Here is a 24,799-nt window from a genome sequence, read left to right on the forward strand (position 1 = left end):
TTACGAGGGTTCAGTTACGCGAGGGTTCAGTTGCACGGGAGTTCAGTTACACGAGGGGGCAGTTACAAGCACACCCCGGAAAATGTTTCTCACTAGACAGTTTCTAAGAAATTGTGCATATCAAGAAATTGATTATACAAAGAAATTGCGCTATGGGCCATGGTTCACTCTTTCCTAGGTTGTCTATCTGAACCCATGACTTCTAAATAATCAATTCAGTAATATCTGTCAAACTCAATATGTCTACGTCATCAACTGAAAATACTAGTTTTATGGATTATATGTCAAACTGAATATATCTACGTCATCAACTGAACATACTATCCATTAAGAAACAAGAAAGATCTAAAATTAGGAAAAAAGAGAAGCCTACCAGGGAAATTACGTCATCAATTGAAAGTACTAGTTTTATAGATGCTGGTATTACAAAAATATGGATCAAACAGTTCGTGGTAACGAACTGTAAGTAAGGAGCGACCCGGCTCAATGGTAACCGAAACTCTAAAAAACGAGATTTTGATACCAATAGATGCATCAAAAGAATCAAATTTTAATTCTGATTTCAAATATATAAGTTTCATTAAGTTTAATCTTACCCATCAAAAGTTACGTGCCTGAGAAAATTTGGTTGATTTTCGAAAAAAGGGGGAAAGACCCCTAAAAGCTATAGAACATTAATGAAAATCACACCATCATATTCAGCGTATCAGAGAACCCTACTGTAGAGGTTTCAAGCTCATATCTACAAAAATGTGGAATTTTCCATTTTTTGCCAGAAGAAAGATCACGGATGAGTGTTTATTTGTTTTTTTATTTGTTTTTTTTTGTTTTTTTTTCCCAGGGGCGATCGTATCGACCCAGTGGTCCTAGAATATCGTGGGAGGGCTCATTGGAACGGAAATTAAAAGTTCTAGTGCCCTTTTTAAGTGACTAAAAAAAATGGAGGGCAACTAGGCCCCCTCCCAGGCTCATTTTTTTCCCAAAGTCACCCGATCAAAATTTTGAGATAGCCATTTTGTTCAGCATGGTCGAAAATATGATAAAAATGTCTTTTAGGATGACTTGATACCCCAAAGTCCCCAGAGGGAGGGCTGAAAGTTATGAACTTTACTCAATGTTAACATATAGTATTGGTTATTGGGAAGTATACAGACTTTTTCAGAGGAGATTTTTTCTGGTAGGTGGGGGAAGGAGAGGGTCGGGGGCTATATGGAAGGATCTTTCCATGAAGGAAGTTTTCATGGGGGAAGGGACATTGCTATGAAGGGGGCGCCGGATTTCCCAGCATTATTAAAGAAAAAGATCAGGAATTAAATAAAAAAAACAAGTTTTTCAACTGATCAACTGATTGTGCTAAAGAGGTCATTTTTAAAGAACTGGAAAAAAAATTCGAACTATAGTTTAAAGAGCAGGGTATTGACTAGGGGGCGAACCCCCTAGTATACGTGTTAAAAATTTATGAATATAGAAGTTCGTTACGTAAGTTAATTCTAAGTTACGTATATTTATTACTAATAAAAACGTTCGTAAATAAAATTAAACAAGTTTCGAGAAAGCCATTTAACCAATTATAATATGCAAATTTTGTTTTAATTATTCATGTACGGGGAGCCAAAATCAAAACCTGCATTAATTCAAAAACGTTCAAAAATTAAATAAAAAAAAACAAGTTTTTTTTAACTGAAAGTAAGGAACGACGTTAAAACTTAAAACGAACAGAAATTATTCCGTATATGAAGGGGCTGTACCTCCTCAACGCCTCGCTCCTTACGCTAAAGTTTGACTTTCTCACAACTCTATTTTGTTAAACAATAAAAAAACTTTAGCGTAAAGAGCGAGGCGTTGAGGAGGGGACAGCCCCTTTCATATACGGAATAATTTCTGTTCGTTTTAAGTTTTAACGTTGTTCCTTACTTTCAGTTAAAAAAAACTTGTTTTTTTTATTTAATTCATTAAAGAACAAGAGAGAAGCCTACCAGGGAAATTAATTAAGCGAAAAGTAGGTGTTTCGACCGTATTGACAGATGTTGTAGAACACAGGCTTATTACCTTTTACCGCAATTGTTAACTACTCTCGTGAAAGTTATAACCATAAAGTGTATTTTTTTTTTTTCAACCTGAATGCGTGGCTAAATTAACAATATGGTCTAAACAGCACGTCATTACCATAATTATCAAAGTACCAATAATATCGAAATAAAATCTTAATTCTACAAATAGCTGAAAATTTCGATTTTCTACCATTTTTCATTTGGTTGTTTCAAAATTACAAAACGTTCGAGCCCAGTATTATATTTTTTGTGAGTGCTGCCTCCTTAAACCTTGAAATTGAATGAACAAATCTAATTAGTTAAATGTGACAACGCTTTTTTATTTAAAAATTCAAATATTAACAATCTGCTGATTCCCAAAAGATGACTACTCCTTCAAAAAAAAAAAAAAAAAATACTCCTTCATAAACTCTTTGGTGCCTAATGTCTGTGGCTTATTTTTGATGATTTTTCACTACGTTTCTTTAATATAAATTAAATAAAAGGAAGTCTTTTTAACTGAAAGTAAGGAGCAACACCAAATTACCACCAAATCGAAAAATTCCCCCTACGGATAATTTGCTCTCCCCATCACCATGGCAATTCCCTCCGCGTACAACATTTAGAAGCCAAAGAGAAAGTATGACAAGTAAAAATAATGAAGCAAAGAATGAAATTTTGATTTTTTTTTTTTTTTTTTTTTGTTATTTACTGACTGAGACAGATCTTGTTTCATTGATTTCGCGTCATATATTTCCATTATCCCATTTTTCCCAATAAAAAAGAAATTGAGCCAGGAAAATAGTGGCGCTTTACGGCCCTATTGTACCAGCTTAATTTTCTTATATGACTGGCTTAAAACATTGAGAGAAGGGCTTCCCTCCTCTCACATACGTGACACCCTGCCAACAACTATAGCTATGCCAGTTCACTTCTTGCGATCAAGACCTTGTTCACTATGCGTACGTCAGAAGGGTTTTTAATCTGAAGCACTTTTAAGGGACACTTTTTAAAATTTAAGTTGAATAACGGGGAGTCAAAATCTAAGTCAGAACCAAGCAAATATAAGATTTGGAGGAAATTTTTATTTTATATAAGCGATCTATGGTTTAAGTAATGAAAGTTTTCTAAAAGTCATCAAGTCATGTTCATAAAAAAGGTATTGGGTATCGTTCACTAGCCCTACGTCAGAAGGTTTTTTAGTCTTAAGTACCCTTACTTGAATGGACTACGTGAATTCTAAGGATCGAATACACGACCGTGGGGTATTATTTCCAAATGGAGTATTTGAGACTTTAAAATGGATTGGTTATTTCTGAATTTATAATTGATTGCAAATTGGTCTCCCATGGGGCAAAATCGTACTTGGGTGCCACAAAATGGGAGAAAACGCCATTTTTTCGTAAGACGTCCTTTTTGGTAAACTTAATATAGCCATATATGTATTAATTTCCGTAAAATGATCGCTCTTCCGATTTTCTACGACAGTTGCTTCGGTACCCTCGACCCAGGGAAAAAAAGACAAACAAATATACATCCATGATCTTCCTTCTGAAAGAAAAACGCAAAACTCGACATTTTTCAAGATTGGAGCTTGAAACCTCCACATTAGGGTTCTCTAATATGCTGAACTTAATGGTCAGATTTTCTTTGAGATCACTTGAATTTTGAAGAATTTTTTCCCTTGTTTCGAAAATCAGATAAATTTTCTGAGGCTCGTGGCTTTCGATGCGTAATACTAAACTTAATGGACTCCATATGTTTTGAATCAGCACGAAAAGGCAATTCCTTTTGTGTATTAACTGTTGTTAAAATTCCTTTTTCTTAGTTATTTGGTTACAATTGGCCCCAGTCGCTCCTTGATTCTACACCTTATAAATAGATCCACGCAAAACACATGCATACTGTTCCACAATCTCTTCTTTTTTTCAATCTTTTTATTTTTTTAATTTCCCTTTGGGTGCTCAATTTTCCTTGCGGGAACAATTTTCCAGGGGGAATTTTCGGGGAAAATTTTCGGTGGGGGGAATTTTCCGTAGTTACAGTTTTGAGGGGAGTGATTTCCTGGAGTAATATCCTCCAAGGGGAGTTTTCTGCCGGGAGATTTTTCCCCGGGGAGCAATCCAGTGGGATATACGTTAGACCCCAAGCTCGACTAAAAAGGACGAGTAATTACTTCCCGTGGACTTGTTCTGGGATCCAAATCAATAGTAAATGATATCAATTGACCCCTTGTAATCCAGAATGCTTCCACTAGGCGTACATCATAAGGTTTACATTTCAAAAGTACCTTTAAATATTGCTTCTTTCTTATTCTTTTATTCTTTGAATTTAACCAACATACAGTCAAACTCCAAGCCAAAAGCAAAAAAATTTAAAATGTAAAAAATTCCTTACTTCAAATAAACAAACAAATAATTTACTTATTTAGAAACACCACAAAAAATTGAAAGAAACAAAAATGTAAAAATAGATAATATAGTACCCCATGTCCAAGGTCTGATATGTATACACCTATACGAATCATAAATCTATGTATCCTATAAGTATGTACTTAGGAATTTACCTTGGGGGGCGAACAATATTACAAAAACTAGGCGAATTTTGCGAAACATATAAAAGACTGTAAGACTATTAAAAACATTATAAAAAAATACAGCTATTAGTTTACTATTAACTAACAAAAATAGCAAAATATAAATATAACAAACCTTCGCCTACTGCAGCTTGATTTTGGTAAGAAAAAATCTGAAACATACAAAATATATAATAAAACATTAAAAACAATAAAGAAAATATCTATGCAGTTCTAAGGTAGAGCACACGCTCCCAGTCCCCCCCCCCCCCGTAGAAGTATTTGTATGCACTATGTAGTTAAATGTATGTTTTAAAATCAACCGATTAGCCTATATCTTTCAGTAGAAAATTGTTTTGTTTAACCAAAAACAATTCTTAGATTCATGCTCGGTTATTCTGAGAAACTCGTTGCATTAGAAGGAGCAAATACAACTAAGCCTAAGACGTCTGGACTAGTTGTATGATAAAGATGCCGCTGTATCGGTTTTTGCACAAGACAGTCCTTGTTATTTTAATTTTGGGTTATCAGAATCGGTCTATTTTAAATTCCACGATTTCCAAGGAGGTTAGAAAATCATACTGTGGAAACAAGTTCCTCCATCCATTCTATCGAGGCAATTTTCTGTGTCAGATCATTTGGTTATATGGCAAGAGTTCTGTCCTTCATTCAAAAAGATTAGAAAGGCAAGGAAGTGCCAATACCTCAGGAGATTAGCTATTTATATTACTATCTATTTATTTTTGTAAGAAGAAACTCCTTTTGAAGTTATAGAAGCTATTAAGTTTGAAATTGTGAAGATCACGTTGACCATTTCCCTTCTTGAATTACATAATAGTTTGGGTTTGCAAAAATTTTGCGATGAAAATAGTTATTTTCATCGTTTTTAGTCATAATACCAAAATCTTACGTTTAGATCAAGGTAACAATTACAATGTAACTTGAGGTAATACCGTAAAAGTTGCGTCGGTGTGAAGTGAACCAGTCAGGTCTTTACCGAGATTCTTTTATATTAGGAGTAACTCTCGGCTTTGCCTAAACCTGTATAGTTTTTTGTTACCGCAGTCATTATTTGTGGAAAGTGATAAGAATATGTTTTTAATTATTTTTCTTCCATTTTAATGAATCGCCTTGTTTTATCTCATTTTATTTATCAGTCCTGGCTGAACTTCGCTGCAGTAAGGATGCCACGACTGTTATGAAAAAAAAATCGCGTTTTAGTTTTATTGGTCGCATGTTGTTGTGAGTCTTTTTTTCTTTTATATATTTTTGTTTTGCTGAGAACGGCCATTGGACATAGGGCCGAAATATCCATTCAAATTATCTTCACTGTCTTATGAAAAGAATTCGCCATTGTTCTTCTTGTTTTTTGTTGTTTAAGATTAAAATCTTTCAATATTTCTAAGAGGTTTAATATTTCTAGAGGTTTAATTAATATTACTATATATTTTTTTATGAACATCAAAATTCTTGCTCCTTTTGAGATTAATTAATCAAAGACTTTGGTTATGATTTGACACAATTTGTCAATATCTAGTGCCCTTTCTAAGTAATTAAATTAAAAAAAAGAACTTTTTTTTAAATGAAAAAAAGGAGCAAAACTAAAACTTAGTTTAGTACAGAAATTGTTCTGTACATCAGAGGGGCTGCCCTCTCCCTAATACAATTCTCTTTATTTAAGTTTTTAAGTTTTTAAGTATTTCTAAAAAAGGTTTTGATTCTAATTATACGGCCCTTGTGTTTCAAAAATCGCTCTTAAGACATTGAGGCCAAAGGTCAAACTTTAGCGTAAAGAGCCAGGTATTGATGAGAAGGCAGCCCGTTCATATACGGAATTATTTCTGTTCGTTTTAAGTTTTAATTTTGCTTCTTGCTTTCGGTTGAAATTTACTTATTCGTTTTTAATTTAATTTCTGATCGTTTTTCAAATACTACCAGGTTTACCCACCCCATTTTGTGGAACCCCTCCCCCCGACACGAAAAATTTCTCCATAGAAAGTTCCTCCCACGTGAAATTCTTCCTCGCTGCGAATTCCAACCAGAACATTTTTTACTTATGATTCCACCTGAAAAACACTCCTTAGCATAATTTCATTTGAAGAAAGACTTTTTTTAATTGCTGATCCTTTTTAGAACATGGAAGAATCCCCCCGTATGGAAAATATATCCTTGAACACCCACCCCTCCACCCCGATGAAAATTTTCTTTCGTGGAAATTTTCCCCATGAAGAATTTCTCCTGGTGATAATTCCCCAATTTCTCTCATGGGAAATCCCTTCATGTTAAAGTTGCTTAGAAAATTCCAACTACGCTGAAATTTCCCCTGCAAAGTTCCCCCAATACATCTCCACGTGTAAAATGGTGTCACCAATGAAAGAGTAAGGCAAATTAAACGAAATATGTATATGAATTCTGGAAAAGCCCCCCCCCCCCCCCGTGTAAAATTTCCCCTTAAAAGTTCACCCCCGGAAACTTTCATACCCCCGGGAACTTAGTTGTTTGCTAAAAATATTAAATACATTATGGACAAGAATATCCTTAATAATAAGGATTGAAAAAAATCTTTGGCACGAGAGGTGTCATAACCTAGCTTATATTTTATGACAAATTCAATATAATAACGATGTATAAGTTTTACAACTTTTTGCCTAAACTTTGTTTTAAAGAGTCTTTCCTAGCATCAGGCGTGTGCAAAAGCACAACTTACTTACTTTTTGTACTTGTGGCGGGAATCAGGCGTTTCCACCTTGCCCGGCATCGATGATCTTGGAGACCTTCTTGGACCATGTTGAGCGATCTTCTGCCAGCTGCTCTGCAAAAGTAAGCCACTGAGTTGACCATCTGTGTCCGAACTTTCTGAGTCCCCCGATAGGTTCAAGGTCTGATTTGGCCAGGTTCCACCAGTTTTTCCTCTGTCCTCCTTGGCGTCTCTTCCAGGAGCTAATAGGCTCGACTAGAAGTATTTGGCGAGGCAAGTATTCTGGCGGCTTCCGTAAAACATGGCCCAACCATTTCAAACGGCGTTCTTTAATAGTGAGCGCAACATCTCTCTGAATATTGCACATTCGACGTAGATCCGTGCTGGAGATACGGTCACGCAGCTGTATTCTGAGAATTCTTCGCAGACAGGTATGCTCAAACACCTTCAGCGTATTCTCATGCTGTAGTTTTACCGACCATGTTTCGCATCCGTAAAGGAGAACGGTGCGGACTAGTGCCATGTAGATTCGAACTTTCGTTCGGACACTGACTTCGCGATGATGATGCGAAGTCAGTTGATGATGCGATGATGATGCGAACTTTCGTTCGCATCTTGTGCAAAAGCACAAGATGCCTCTATACCCCCTCTCTCTACCATTGCACTTCCTTGCTTATTATTCGAATGTTTAATGCAGCTGATATATTGACGTCATATAATAAGCTGGGTTCCAAGTTAAAAGATGAGGCCTGCAAGCGGTTGGGTCGTTTTCATCCTCTCGTGCGATTATTCTGATTTGTATTGTTGTTGTTGTTGTTGTTTTTTTTTTGTTGTTGTCTTTTTTTAAATATATTTAATATTGTTTTGTATGTGTTTGTTTACCACCGTATTAGTGGGTCAGAAATAAATGATTATTATTATTATTAGGTCCTTTTCATCCTCTCGTGTGATTCTGATTTGAATTTTTTTTTTTTTTTTTATATTTGATATTGTTTTTCATGTGTTTTTTTGTATGTCTTTATCTTTTACTTTCTTTTGTTACTCCACTTTTTTATAACGTTAGTGGGTCAAAAATAAATTATTATTATTATAACCTAGCTTATATTATATAATTCAATGTAAAAACAATGTATACATTTTACAACTTTTTGCCTAAACTTTGTTTTAAAGAGCCTTTCCTAGCACCAGGGGTATGCAAAAGCACAAGATGCCTCTATACCCCCTCTCCCTACTATTGCACCCCCATTGCTGAAAGCCAAAGAAACGGAGATCAGCAATACCGGTAGGATTATAAAGTCCAGTTTCACCCACATCCGTCCTTAATAGTTTTTAAAATATTGATGTTGTATTTTTAACAGGGCAGCAGGGTTGCCAACTTTTTGGTCCATAAATGTGTCCCCTGAGCATCCAAAAATGTGTCCTTTTTAGCTAATATGTATCCATCTTGAAATTTCAAAAACTAGAGGTATTTTTTTACCAGTTGTATGATTGACCAAAAAACGCTTTTGAACCTCTTTCAAAGTGGCCAGTTAACATCAGTTATAATGAAAATGAAATATTCCATATAAAGCATTCATATGAAATTACTTAGTGTGAAAGCACAAAATTCATCATTTAAATTCCTTTCTCTGGAGAAAATCTTTTACTTACGACATCTCTGGCAAAACCTGGATGCTTAAAAAAAATACTGAAAAAAAGTACTACTTTCGTGAAAATTGACCTTTTTCACCAACCCTGCAGGGCAGCACTAATTGCAATAATCATGAGGCTAAGGAGAATATAGAAATATAATAGGATTTCGATTATACCTCTCATATGACCATTGAAAACATTAGAGCTTGTACTTCAACAGGAAACACAGGAGATGGACACAACAACGTTTTAGACTGAGACTCGAATTCAGAGTTACCGTGATTTGAAGCTTACCAGCTTTACAAAAATTTCAATAGCTAAACAATTTTTTGCACTAGTAACTTATAATCACAGTAGAAGTAACATATACTAGTGGAAGTAGTATATGCATGAATATGTTCCCTACTCCTACTACAACTAAGAACTCAACGCAGCAACATGCCGCCTGAGGCCAACACAGCTATGCACGCTCCTCCTACGTCCCAATCTATTCAAAGCCTCCCTCTTTACACCTTCCCATGAAGTTCCCATTTCCTTGTTCTCATTTCCTTTAAATCTTTCTTTATGACATCCTCCCACCCCAGACAACGACGACATGCTTTCCGTTTAGTCCTAGACGGTTGGCCGAAAAGGTCAATCTTCGGCAATCTGTCATCCTTCATCTGCACAGCGTGCCCTTGCCATATAACCTTGCTTTCCTTATAGCCCTAGAAAGCGGGATTAAACCACATTTTTCGTACAGACTACTGTTTAAAATACGGTCAATCAGACGGGTACCCAGAACAATCCGTAGGCAATTTCTCTGGAAAGAATCTAGCAAATCTTCATCCAGTTTTCGGAGCGGCCATGCTTCAGAGCCATATTTGACCACTATTATCACTGTAGCTTCCAATAATCTAACCTTGGTTTGCAGACTTAACTTTCAAACTTTTTTTAACTGTGAAAAAACACCCTGAGCCTTGGCTATTCTACTTTTTAAATCTTCTTTGCTCCTACCGTCTTTACTAATAATACTACCAGAGTAAGTGAGCCTGCCCACTTAATCTATCTTTTCATTACCCAACGTCACCTTTTCATCTTCACTTATTCCTACCCTTAGTTACTTAGTCTAGTTAACATTAATTTTCAAACCTATTCTAGCATCCTGAATTCGCAAAACCTCTTAAAATTAATTCATTTTCCTCAAACTTTCATCTAGGATGCTTAAATCATCAGCATAATCTAAGTCCAGGAGAGTTCTTCCTCCCCATTTGATTCCGTTGTCTGGGCCCCATTGCCTTTCCTGTGCTCCTTAAGACAAAGTCTATCAAAATGATCTATATAAAGGGAGATAGAACACAACCTTGCTAAACTCCTGATTTAATACAAAACCAGCTGCTAGCCTCATTTCCTACCTTAACCACAGCAGTGTTATTTTCGTACAAAGCACTACTGACTTTGATGTATTTGTCTGGAATCAAACACTTCGTGGTAACGAACTGTAAGTAAGGAGTGACCCGGATCAATAGTAACCGAAACTCTAAAAAATTTCTGTCAAGAGAATTTCTCTTGACAGGTATGATCGGCACGAGGGTCAGCATATTCACTTGCTTTGGTAGCTTTTTGCTAATCAGAGTACTTCTTGCTTATGTCACAAGGTACAGTTCAGTAGTCAAATGAAGTTCCGGAACGCCAGATATCAATTACTTTTGACTCTTAAAAAGAGCTCTAGAACTTCAATTTACAATCGAATGAGTTCCTTTCAAATTTTATACGACAACTCGTATACGAAGTGCTTTGGTCAGGATAAAAGAGAAAACATAATAATAAATAATACATTGTGCTTACATTGCTCTTTAATTCAGCAGTGCTATTGCGCTGCGTATGATTTCTGATCGTTTTGAGATTCAATTATTATAAGGATTTATATCTGCTGAATTTATTTCTGGATTTTTAAATGTTTTTGGACTATTTTATATCACAGTGTCGATGAGATATGTTTGGAACAAAAGGGCTTTGGGAGGAAGGGATAGTTGCATTCCTATCACTTTTAATTCTTAAAAGAGAACTAGAACTTTCAATTTCAAATCAAATTGGCCTTTTCTAAAGCTTAAACGACCACCCTTTCCATAAAAACCATATGTGCCCCGGCGCTTAACTTACAACCCTTATCCCCAGGTTCTGGGGGTTTGGGTTAACCCTGCAGAATTTTTTATATAATCGTTTGTCTTTTTATAACAAATTGGCATCTCAAAAGTTTCATCACATGCATTTGGGAAGAGAAGATAAGAGAGGATGGCTATTTGTTCTCTGATTACTTACGACACTTAAAAAGGGTATTAAAACTTCTGATTTCGTATTCAATGAACCCCTTCTGAAGTTTATACGACCAGCCATTCCATAAACACCTTATATGTTAACAGTAGGCAACTAGCATAGCTCATTGGCTTTGCCCTGATGGTTTTGAGGGAGGGGTGTCACCTTTTAAAACGTAATTACTGGACCTTTCAACTGTTTTCAACAAAATGGCAATAGCAAAATTTTGATTTGATGTGTTTTGGGAAATGGCTGACTGCTCTTCAATCCCTTTTGATTTTTACAATGGGCACTAGAGCTTTCTAAACGAAAGAGCTCCTTTCGAGGTTTCTGCGTTAACTCCTTTGTCAGAAAAAAATAGAAAAAGTCAGAAAAAGTGCCTTTGTCAGAAAAAAATAGTAATACCTTGTGGCTACATCGCTCTTTCCTTAAAAATTTTCAAACTGACGGAATTCATGCTTGATGGCACTTGATGCTGATGCTTTGATTGATAATGGTGGATGCTTGGCTTTTATTTTGATATATATATATATATATATATATATATATATATATATATATATATATATATATATATATATATATATATATATATATATATATATATATATATATATATATATATATATATATATATATATATATATATATATATATATATATATATATATATATATATATATATATATATATATATATATATATATATATATATATATATATATATATAAATATATATATATATATATATATAGTTGAGCTAGATCACCTTATTTTAAATTTATACTTGCTTTTAATTTCTCTCAGCAGGCTCCTTTATCCTTAATACAAATTTCAAACTGAGGAGATTTACCTTGGGTTGCCGGCTTTTGTTTTTATTCCACTAGATTCCCAACCATCACGAATCCAAGTGTCATTATAGCTTTTTTTTTTTTTAGTCCTGCATTTTCAATCGGTAAGACTTGATACACAGACAGATGTTTTTGTCGACCTTTGGACGCGGGAAGTGTCTGTTTACGAAAAAAGGAAAATAGGTGACTGCTTGTCTGTCTCTTATCTTGACTATGCTGAACAGATCAGGGTGAAGTGAAATATTTGCAGATGAAAGAATACAAACATTGGCACAAAAATACTGAATTGTACCATAATTTTGTAAAATGTACCATATTTTGTGGGATTGTACTAAATTACACCAGTAGAGGTGAGGTGAAACGTGGCAAAATGGTACAATTGTACCACGTCTGGCAGCACTGGCTAGATTCTCTGAACTTACTAGACCTAGTAAACCTACTAATGGTGCCAACCCAGGATATACTAATTGAAGCCTCAATCTAGAGAGACCGGCATTAACTGGTTCTCGCTATTGAGGCTATACAAAAATTGTAAATGTTTTTGAAATGATGATATAAGTGTATTAGAAACTTTAACAGTCTTTATTACGATTTTATATTAAAAGTGTTTCAATCGATACATAGTTTTTAAATTACATTTCTACTTGTAAAATTTACAATAAAAATTCATTCTTAGTTTTTCATTTATCTATAAAATGTTTTTTAAATTTTATTTAACCAAGATTCAACTTGAGAATATATTTTTAACGCATGAGTCGCATACACTGAAAATATGAACGCCGAAAAAAGAAATTGCAATAGGGTATTAAGATGCTCCCCCAATAATTAAAACAAATAGTTTGGTACATAAGCGTCAGGTTTGTTCATTTTATGGTAAAAGCATGAAATTTGGCAGACATGTGCAGAAAAATATGGAGAATCTGACTGGGATCAGAAACACATTTTTTTGACGCGATAGTCGCGCCGTTTTGCGTTTTTCCGCTATGGAAAAATATATATATATATATTTAATATGCATAATATATATATATATATATATATATATATATATATATATATATATATATATATATATATATATATATATATATATATATATATATATATATATATATATATATATATATATATATATATATATAGATATATATATATATATATATATTTATGAAAAGATGTATTAGTCCCCATCCTGCATTGGTTCTGGGGCCATCGCTTTTCCAGAGGCCATAATGATTTCAATGATTCGAAGAATATGAAAATTGTAACATGGAATGTTATAACGTTATAAGACAACTACCGTATCGACATTTTGACTGAAAAATTCAGACGCTTTAAACTGAACTTATTAAGAGTTTCAGAAACTCATATCCTACGAGTAGGAAACATGAAATTAGGGCATATAGCATTTATTTTCTCATGCAGGAAGGATGGGGTAGTGCATAGGCAGGGAGTAGTGCTCATGATGAGTAGGGAAGCTGCCAAGTCTTGTTTGAATAGGGAAGGTGTTAATAATAGAATGCTATGAATGCTCATTATTATTAATATATATATTATTAGTATTATTATTATTATAATAGATAATATTATTATATTAATAATAGAATGCTCATTTTGTGACTAAAATGTGCAGGGTTTTAGTCATAGTAGGATATGGCCCTGTATAACCGATTGATGGAGATAGTAGTGATTCACATGAATTTTATTTGCAATTGCAGGAACTGTAACTATAAAAATGAACCACCTTCATATGGCCAAATGTACTTTTTAGACCCCGATGAAGCAGTTGACGAACGCATTGCACATCCTTTAAATTATGGGATCTACAAAAAAAGTCTAAAAATTATAAAAAAGAGTGTAAAAGTTCTAAATCCTACTGCATCAATGGCGCTTTGCTAAACACTATATGTGTCTTAAACAGTTTTGGAAAGAATTAATAAAATTGAACTGAATATTTAATATATAATGATATTAATTGCTGAAAACTCATCAGTTCAAGATTTTATTTCATCAGTTAAAATTTTACTCAGATTCTTTTTTATATTTCCAATGTTGTAACAAGTGCAAAAAAATATTTGTAATATAATTCGTTTTTAGTAAAGCGCCAATAACGCAATAGGCTTTAGTCTTTTACAGTTAGGGAAGGGGGCAGTAGCCAAACTCATGTTTGTAGTGATTTTTGTTCGTTTTAAGCCTGTTTTGCATGTTCAATTTAGTTTTTACTCGTTTTAAGATTTAGTTATTCATTTATATTAGAACCATTTATATGTCCGTTTGCTATGATTGCTTATTGAATTTCTGTTTGTTCTGGGTTTTGTTTATTCTTTAATAGTAATTTCTGGTCGTTTTGAGTATGAATTATTGTAGGAATTTATTTTTGCTTATCTTAATTTTAATATGGTCTTTACTTTTCTTTCTTCTTTTTCGGAAAGGTTTTTCTTATTAAATATTTTCTTAAAAGTAGATCTTTTAAGATATTAGGAATAGAAAGGACAAGGCTCAGGGTGTCTTACACAGTTGAAAAAAGGTTGGGATAATAGGAAGATAAGTCTGCGAACCAAGATTAGACTATTGGAAGCTATAGTGATGACAGTGGTCAAATATGGTTCTGAAACGTGGGTACTTTGAGAAGCGGAGGACGATTTGCTAGATATTTTCCAGAGACATTGCCTACGGATTGTTTCGGATACCCGACTGACCGTACTCAAACAGTAAGTTGTACAAAAATTTTTGTTCAATCCCACTTTCTAGGGCTATAATACTTTTACTATAATACCATAATACTTTTGTAATACTCTTCGTGCAACTTTATAGGGCACGAATTAAACTGATTCGTGTCTTGATTGGAGAAAGCATTAAAACATGAAGTAAGGAGGTGTGAAGTGGAGGCCATGGATAATATTGCCGAGGATCTGGAAGATGCAGCTGGACGGCATAATAGTAAAATATTGTACTGGCACGTTAACAAACTGAGAGGGGTAGTCAATCCGGACTTGTCCCAGTTAAAGATAGGAATGGGGTCGCAATTAGCGATAAAGAAAAAACTAAATAGAGATGGGCCGAACACTTTGAGAACTTGCTTAACCGAGATAGAGTTGCAGGAAAAAATATAGAGGAAAATGAAAAAGTTTGTGATACTTTTGATGTGAAGAAAGATTTGTTTTGTGAGGAGGAATTTGCAACAGTACTAAAAGGATTAAAGAATAATAAGGCTCCAGGTGCTGATAGGGTGGTAAATGAGTTTCTTAAATATGGTGGCGCTGAGGTTAGAAATAAGTTATTGAAGATTATGAATATGATTTTTGAAAAAGGGGAAGTACCTAACGAGTTTAGGGAGACCATAATTAAGCTACTTTATAAGAAAGGTGATAAAAAGAAGTTTGGTTGTTATTATAATGTTAGTCTAGTCTTTGCGGGTATGAAGTTCCTTAGTAATATGATGATCTAATGTCTGCAGGAGGTAACAGACAAAGTCTACTGAGACGAGCTGAGCAGTTTTAGGAAAAGTAGGGTTTGTAGCGATCAAAGAGCCATCTATAAGCTCTTAATTGACTGGGGCCTGAATATCCAAATACCATCGATTTTCATTTTAATAGATTAAAAGAAAACATTCAATTCTATTGTTAGAATAAATTCATCAAAGATTTTATTCTTGTACGGAATATCAGACAAATACATTAAAGTGATTAGTGCTATGTACGAGAATAACACTGCTGCGGTTAAGGCAGGAAATGAGGTTAGCAGCTGGTTCTGTATTAAATCAGGAGTTAAGCAGGGCTGTGTTCTATCCCCCTTTATATGAATTATTTTGATGGAGTTTGTTTTAAGGAGCACAGGAAAGGCAATGGGAGACCACGGAATCAAATGGAGAGGAAAGAGTCTCCTGGACTTGGATTATGCTGATGATTTAAGCATCCTAGATGAAAGTGTGAGCAAAATGAATGCAGTTTTAGAGGTTTTGCGAGTTCAGGGTGCTAGAATTGGTTTGAAAATGAATATTAAGATAACTAAGTCACTAAGGCTAGGAATGAGTGAAGATGAAAAGGTGCCGTTGGGTAAAGATAAGATTGATCAGGTGGGCAGCTTCACTTACCTTAGTAGTATTATTAATAAAGATGGTGGGAGCACTGAAGATGTTAAAAATAGAATACTCAAGGGTCAGGGTGTTTTTTCACAGTTAAAAAAAGTTTGGAAGAATAGGAAGATAAGTCTGCAAACCAAGATTACAATATTCGAAGCTAAAGTGATGACAGTGGTCAAATATGGCTCTGAAGCATGGACGCTCCGAAAAGCGGATGAAGATTTGCTAGATGTTTTCCAGAGAATTGCTTAAGGATTGTTCCGGGTACCCGGCTGACTGACCGTATTTCAAACAATAGGCTGTACGAAAGGTGTGGTTCAATACTGCTCTCTTGGACTATAATGAAGGAAAAGTTGAGGTGGTTAGGGCACGTTGTGCGGATGAAGGATGACAGATTGCCGAAGATTGTTCTTTACAGCCAACCATCTAGAGCTAAAGGGAAAGTAAGTGGTCCCCATATGGGGTGGGAGGACGTCATAAAGAAAGATTTAAAGGAAATTGGAAATTCGTGGGCGGGTGTAAAAAGGGAGGCTTTGAATAGATTGGGGTGGAGGAGGATCGTGCGTAGCTGTGTTGGCCTCAGGCATCTTGGTGCTGCGGTGAGTTATTAGTAGTAGTAGTAGTGTCTTGATTGAGGTGAATATGGTATGTGAAAGGAAGCATGACGAATCATTGAGTATGATTGTGGGATTTCTTTAAGTTCCTTGAAAAAATACATTATCTTTAGAATGTTGGTTAATTTTTTTGTGGGGGTGGGAGAATGGAGGAGGAGTCAGAGAGTTTTTTTCCGAGGAATTTTATTCGTGTATCAGTACTTGAAGTGTTCCTTTTTTGGGTCGTCTAAAACACGCTAATATGCGTCGGGACCTATTTTGATATTGTTAGTATTATATGGAGATTTCTATGTTGTTTTTTTTGTGACCCATTTGTAAATAAAAAAAATATATAATGAGAGAAAGGATGAGATGACTTGGACATGATTTGCAGAGGTAAGATGACTGATTGCTAAACATAGTCCTTGTCAGCCACCTATTTAACGCCAGAACGAAAAAAAAGGTCGTCCCCGAATGGGGTGGGAGGATGTCGTAAAGAAATATTTAAGGGGAATAGGAGCCTCATGGGAGGGTGTAAAAAGGGAGGCTTTGAATAGATTGGAATGAAGATGGGGCGTGCCTAGCTGTGTTGGCCTCAGACGGCTTGGTGCTGCATTGAGTTGTAAGAAGTAGTTGTATTCGTTTCATAGGAAAATGCCCTTCTTCAGGTTTTTTTTTTCATTTGAAAATTAAAAACAATAACAAATTTATCTCCCCCTCTAGATACTGAAAAATGCATCTCCTCCCTAAAAAAAAAATCTTGAATTGACGCCAGTGGTTTAAGCTCTTGGTTCGTTCAACAGAAGTACGTTTTCACTTTTGACCTCCTTTATTCTGTCTCTCGCTGAACTGGAAAAAATACAATCAGTTAATTTGGCTTTGAGACTGAAATAAACCTCAAGTGATACAGAAGTTTGCACGCAGTTGATGAAATTTGTTGAAAATGTCCGAAACTTTTGGGATTTCTAGATACAAAGATGATAGTTTTTGTTTGATAAACAGGACATGTAATAAAGCATCTATATATGCATAGGGCACCGATATCCCTGGTCACCAATTTATTCATTTGTATACTCTCAGGGGTATACAATAACATGAAATTTGACCATAATTCAAATAATTAATACGCCAAAATTTATTTAAAGTTTCAACAAATTACGAAAAAAGAAAAGGTACTTATGCTTTATATATAACACACGAAAGAAGTCAAGTTTGGTTAAAGCTAATGAAATAAAATAAAATAGGATGAAAATGTAATAGTTTAGAAACAAATTTGGGCTATATATTTGCACATTAGCAAGAGTGAGGGGTAAAGCATAGCATATATTAAATACGTAACCTAACCTAACCTAGGTACCTCCCCCCCTAATCCCCAAAAAACAACAGTTTAATATTGTAAACGCGATAAGAAATTCCGCTTTGCAATCCATTATCTCTTGCAAATACCCGTTTGATTGGTTTCCATTTGTAATTCCTTGTGCAGTCTATAGCGCTGTGTTATATATAATGCATGAGTACCAAAGAAAATAATAGTCATATTCATATTAAGAAACTAGGCTAAATTTTAAGTAAATTTTCTTTGAAAATCATGCTTCAAAACCGCTAGTAGGACCATCAATAAAAAACAAATCGCAAACTCTTCACATGCGTGATTTAAAGTCCAAGAAACGCATTAAGCGGGTACCTACTTAGGTATATCCACAGTCTCGAAATGATGACAGGAAACGATTTTAATTCACGAAATTGTAGGAGAGCCAAGAAGTTTTTTATTTTCCTAATGGAAGATGTTTTTTTCAAACCTGGTAGGGTGTTCCTTTTGATTTTTAAATTATAAGTACAAAAAAAGTATTTTCCATAATCTAGGAGGGCGACATTTTGAGTTTTTTATATTTTTAAAAGAAAAACATAAAAAAGGTGTTTTTTGGAATTTAGAAGGAGGCATTTGCCCCGCTTTTCCCTTTAATACGCGCAACTGTCTATTCAACTACAACAGACTCTCTCCGGCAACAGCCACTTTTTCAAACATGAAAGATTACATCAACAAACCTTTTGTGTCTGCATAATTAACAAAAACAAGATTGAATAAATTTAATTCTAATATCTCAGTAGGTTGTAAAAGCCAGTTTTATTTTAAATAAATTGATTGCTATATACATACATGAAAATACTTGTTTGATTATGCACAGATAGTTATCAGAATAGACTTTCATTCAACTATTCATCCATAAATTGTTATCCTAACATAAATAAATGACTTTGACAGAATCATATCATTGAACCAGCTGGTTAAGTCAAACACTAAGATCTACTCGCCTTCCTGAAGGCATAGATAATAGAGGAAGGAAAAAAAAATTGGTTTTTGCTATCACCTGAAGGCCCTCTGACTATTCATAGGTTGCAGTGAAAGCAAAAATGGATATAACTGTTCAGACTCCAATTATGAGCAAGAATAAATTGAAATTATACTGTTTTTGGCAAGACTAGGGAGGAGAAAAGTACTTCAACTTAAGTACAGAGTTTAGTTAAAGTTTTTCTGTTATCTTAAACTGCTTATCAGCTTGCTCATACATCGGCTTTTTTAATAGACTGATTTTAACAACAATTATTTTTTTAACCCAGGATACAACTTTAATAGACGCCTTTCGAAAGAAGGTTAACCAAATAGAAGTTTTAAATTAACAAAGGACAGTGAAAATGAAATCCGTTTGTTTGAATTGGTCGAGTGGAAACATATTAAAACATGTATAACATAAACACGAATATTTATAAACTGAATTACTATAGCACTAAATTAAATAAAAAGTAACGAGGGGGAAAAATCAGCACAAAAATCAGCTAAAACTTATGCCAAACAGCTTAAGAACGATGTGGCTTTTCTTTGAAGGTGTTGTTGTCTCCGAGAGTTAACAAAATGTTAATGACTTTGACTTAATTGAATATAAACACACAAATAAAACACAACTCCAAGAACTGATCAATGATCCCTTGTTTGGATTTTAAAGAAGAAAAGAGTAGTCAGATTTAACTAAATAGTTTTTCTTATATATTTTCACGGTTCAACTGGGCAACACTGATGAGAGTGTAGTACTGCCCTAGAAGCTTTATAATTTAAAAAGAAAAGGAAAAATCAGAGAAAATTCCTGTTTTCAAGTATGAATAGCCTATACCTAATATGGGTACAGAGAGAGAAAAAAATGTTTTTATTTTCATATCCTTGGTACTTAAAGAAGAACAGTAAAGTTTTAATCTAGTGCAAATTAAAAGAGCAAAGTTTTCCGTGAAAGGTAAAGAGTGAATTTAAACCGTAAAAAGTTCTGGAAATTAGGTTACATAAGATCTCAGACCTAAAACAAACAATAATATAACGAATGAAGAAATGAAGCCTACAGCAACCAGAAACTACAATGAACATTGTAGCCAAACTTAAAGCAATTATTTGCCACTTATTAGGGCGACACTGCTGCCTTCAAACCTCAAAAGGAGTAGAAAGGGGGGGGGGTGCTACTCCCACCAGAACCACGTGGTTTATCGTTTTCTCAGTGAGAATGAAAAAACAGAATTTTTCTCACATGAAAAAACATGATGTGTCCCAACTTTATTGATGTTTCTTGGATGTCTTTGTGTGTTGTTAGATTTGTTGGACTTTTTCCATTTCTTTCAACATCAATTCATTTCTGTTTAATGGTTTTTGTCAGTTAGAATGAGAAAAACTGTGACGTGTACAGCAATTTATTGATTTTTTATGTTTTTTGTCAGTAAGACAAAAACCATAAAACATCCATAAATTGCTGTACTCGTCGCTGTTTTTTTCATTCTCACTGACAAAAACCATAAAACAGATATAAATTGATGTTGACATCCATGAAAAACATCAAATAAATTGACCAACACACATAACCGTCCAAAAACATCAATCAAAGTGAGAAAAATCATGTTTTTTCAAGTGAGAAAAATTCTGTTTTTTCATTCTCAGTGACAAAACCATAAACCACGTGGTTCTCGTGGGAGTAGCACCCCCCCGCAGGTGTAATGACAATGGGGTGATTTACATAATCGAGGGGAATTATTGATTCACGAAAGGGGAATTAAGAAACAAACATGGCTTCTTTGATCTTTAGGCGAACCTAACCTGAGAAATTGATTTACATAATCGGCGGGGAAATTATTTATTTACAAAGAGGAAATTAAGAAACAAACATGGCTTCTTTGATCTTTAGACTAACCTAACCTGAGAAATTGATTTACATAATCGCTAGGGGAATTATTGATTCACGAAAGGGGAATTAAGAAACAAACATGGCTTCTTTGTTGTTTGGCTAACCTAACCTGAGAAATTGATTTACATAATCGGCAGGGGAATTATTGATTCACGAAAGGCAAATTAAGAAACAAACATGGCTTCTTTGTTGTTTGGCTAACCTAACCTGAGAAATTGATTTACATAATCGGCGGGGGAATTATTGATTCACGAAAGGGGAATTAAGAAACAAAAATGGCTTCTTTGATCTTTAGACCTGAGGGATTTATTTGTTGTTGTTGTTTTTGCCAAGTGCATGCTAGGGATGAATGTCAAGGTGTCCAGGAATAGGAAACCGGAAGTACATGCATCCTTCTCAGCCAATCAGCGACTCGGTTACATATCCTTTCACAGCCAATCAGAGGCTTGCTTACATATGGTTTCCTCCACCTTGAATTTATCCGTCGGCAGGGACGAACAGTTTCGTTTTAGCAGTGAGAGAGTTGACATTGGAAACCAAAAATGGTCTATACATGTCCACTGTGCATGTACACAGTTGGCAGTTGGACTCAATGTCAAAATTGTACAATTATTGATGACTATAGTGAAAATTGCAAATTATGTAATACTTGTAAATTATATAGAGGCGATGCAGAACAACTTAAAAGATGTAATTCATGTCTTTAGGAGATTTGTGACTCTCAACCTAGAGGAAACCTGTGCTCCAATTGTCACTATGAGAAATGTGATCAGTAGGAGAATACTTACCCCGCTATGATTGGAAAGAATCCCAAACGTGATTTTAGTTTATTGCTACGAGATTGGTATCGTCGTGGATTTAAATTATTCTGGGAGGAGGAGCCGGGTCAGCGATTCCACTGTTGGAACAGCAAAAGAATATGGTTTCTACGTCATCGTTGTGACGACACTGTTTATTATGACTATAAACCAAGTGATTTTTATTTGGCAGTTACCGAATGTGATTCACCATTTGAAAACACTGTATGCGATATTGCTTCAAATAGACAGATTGAAACTCGTGAATTTCATAATATGAATACATATAGTATCATTGACTTTACAAAGAGATATGACAAGAGTGAAGTTACATTGTACTGTAGAAAATGTGGCACTGACTTTACAGTCAATCAAGATCAATATAAAGTGAGTCCAAATAATTTACTAGCATTAGTGGTTCACGGCAGTTACCTATACACCGATGAAGAAATCGAAATTGAAGATTTAAAGATATTGTTTTATAAATATGCATTTAATTAATAAACAAATTCACAAACATTCTTTAAGCACTTTACTTTTAGGGCACTTTTCTCACTTTGATGTATTTTCATGGTTTCGATGAAATTTATTTACATAATCGAGGGGAATTATTGATTCGCGAAAGGGGAGAGAATTTTTGAGAACTTGATTTACATAATAGCTAGGGGAATTATTGATTTACGAAAAAGAGAATAAAGAAACAAGTATTGCTTCTTTGATCTTAGGTCTGAAGAATAAACGCTCTTTAGTTCAGAGAGAAAAATTAATATTCTATTTTTCAATAAGGCTCTTTTGATCTTTAGTGTCAGGAATTAGAAATGACATCATATGTTATCTTAGGATTCTGCGGGAGTCTAAAGAGATAGAAATTCTATTTTTAATTACGGCTTCACTTATCTTTAAGTCGGAGAGATAAATTGATATTCTAACGAGACCTTAATAGTGTAGCTAGGAACATTTATGAGACGAAGAGATTAACGCGGGAAAAGTTTTTTCTAGTAATTTGAAATGTGACAGCGCAGGGATGCCAAAAACAAAAAGGAACAAGCTGAAACTACGTTTAGGGGTTACTTGAGTGAAACCGTTTTAGATGTTTTAGGGAATTATTTCGGCGAAACAGTTAGAGATATTTTAAAAGATGATTTTAGAAGATGTTATAGGAGAGGATTTGAGGGTGAAACTCTGTGGTCGTTATAATACACAAGTTCCATTTGAACAGTGTCGTGAGGTCTCCCTACCCAACCCCCAAGGCCCCCGGTCCCCCTAATGCCCCTCGAGCCCCCCAAGACCACCGGGACCCCTCCCCCCCATTTTTTAAAAATAATTTTTGAATTTTTTTAACATGGGTATTTTTTTAAATTTTTTAAGTATCTTAAAATGACATGAAATATGCTTACGGCTCTACCAATCGTACTCTGTGCTTGTTCATAGACACGACGCGACTTTCCCATTGGTACTCTATGGCAGGTTATCGACACTACCTAGTTTAATGCGTGCATTAAATCAGTATTTTTTACGCAGTGGAAGGATAAACACACAATTCATATCTGTACAAAAGTGAAGATGAATTATTCGACGAAAGTATGTGCACATGAAAAAATCATCGTCGTGTGGAATGCTGACAAGGAGAAATACCTGAACTATGAAACGAGTGCAAGTGGTAACACTATTGGAAATGTATGCATGCATAGTCATGACAGCGAGAAGTTAGATTTCTTTAGAGTACCCAAGAATTCCAATCGTGTAAATGGTGGATATGCGAGAGTAAAATTACCAGAGAAATTAGTGCTCAAAGAGAATGCAAACATAAAAATAATTGTCGATGATCGGGGACAACTCCTTGCTACTGATGCTGGTAACACATTACCTGTTGATACATCCTATAATCATCTTTCCGGTATTAGCATTTTAAAGAGAACAAGAAGAAGACAAGCATACTCCTGCAATAATGTCATTAATCATATCTTGTCAATATGCCAAAACTGCTATCTATGTAAAAATAATTGACAATAGACAGTGAAATCGCAGGCAGAATAAAAAGGACATTAGCAGACAATATCATCAATGAATATAAAGATGAATTGACGGAAAGTGAAGCGCAAGTGTACTAATAATGTATAATAATGTATTTAACGTATTTTTATATTAATATTCTACATGTCGTTATTTCATTAAAATATCTTATGCATTATTTTGTTAAGTGCTCATTATTTTTAGGGTATACTAGAACGTCAAACGTTCAGAATATCTATTAAAAGGTCAGAGATGTAAGAAAAAGAATTTTTAGAGATAAAGATACTACTAGCAGGCTCAATTTGTCAAAGAAGATAGAAAAGTTTAAGATCTCTTCTTAATTTTACCAAAGAACATAAATCAATTCTCATTTCTCCAGAGAAAATAAAAAAGCTTCCACGTCAGTCTTAAGTTCACCAAGACATAAAAAATTTAAAGTTCAGTTCTAAATTTTTCAATAGAAAATAGGAAAAGTTATGCTATGATTGTGATTATTTTCCATGAAGATAAAAAGTTTCACTTTAATTCTAAATTTTCTTAAATTCAGTTCCGACTTTTCTCAAAGAGATGGAAAATTTAAAGTTCTGTTCCAAATATTTTCCCGGAAGAAGAAAAGTCCCAAGACATAAAAAATTTAAAGTTCACTTCTAAATTTTTCCGTAGAAGATAGGAAAAGTTATACTATGATTGTGATTATTTTCCATGAAGATAAAAAGTTTCAGTTTAATTCTAAATTTTCTTAAATCTTAAAATGACATGAAATATGCTTACGACTCTACCAATCGTACTCTGTGCTTGTTCATAGACACGACGCGGCTTTCCCTCTGGTACTCTATGGCAGGTTATCGACACTACCTAGTTTATTGCATGCATTAAATCAGTATTTTTTACGCAGTGGAAGGATAAACACACAATTTATATCTGTAAAAAAGTGAAGATGAATTATTCGACGAAAGTATGTACACATGATAAAATCATCGTCGTGTTGAATGCTGACAAGGAGAAATACCTGAACTA

The sequence above is a fragment of the Artemia sp. Qi Xiang Cuo genome, chromosome 2 (genome assembly GCF_049724085.1).
Source record: "Artemia sp. Qi Xiang Cuo chromosome 2, ASM4972408v1, whole genome shotgun sequence".
Classification (NCBI taxonomy): Eukaryota; Metazoa; Arthropoda; class Branchiopoda; order Anostraca; family Artemiidae; genus Artemia; species Artemia sp. Qi Xiang Cuo.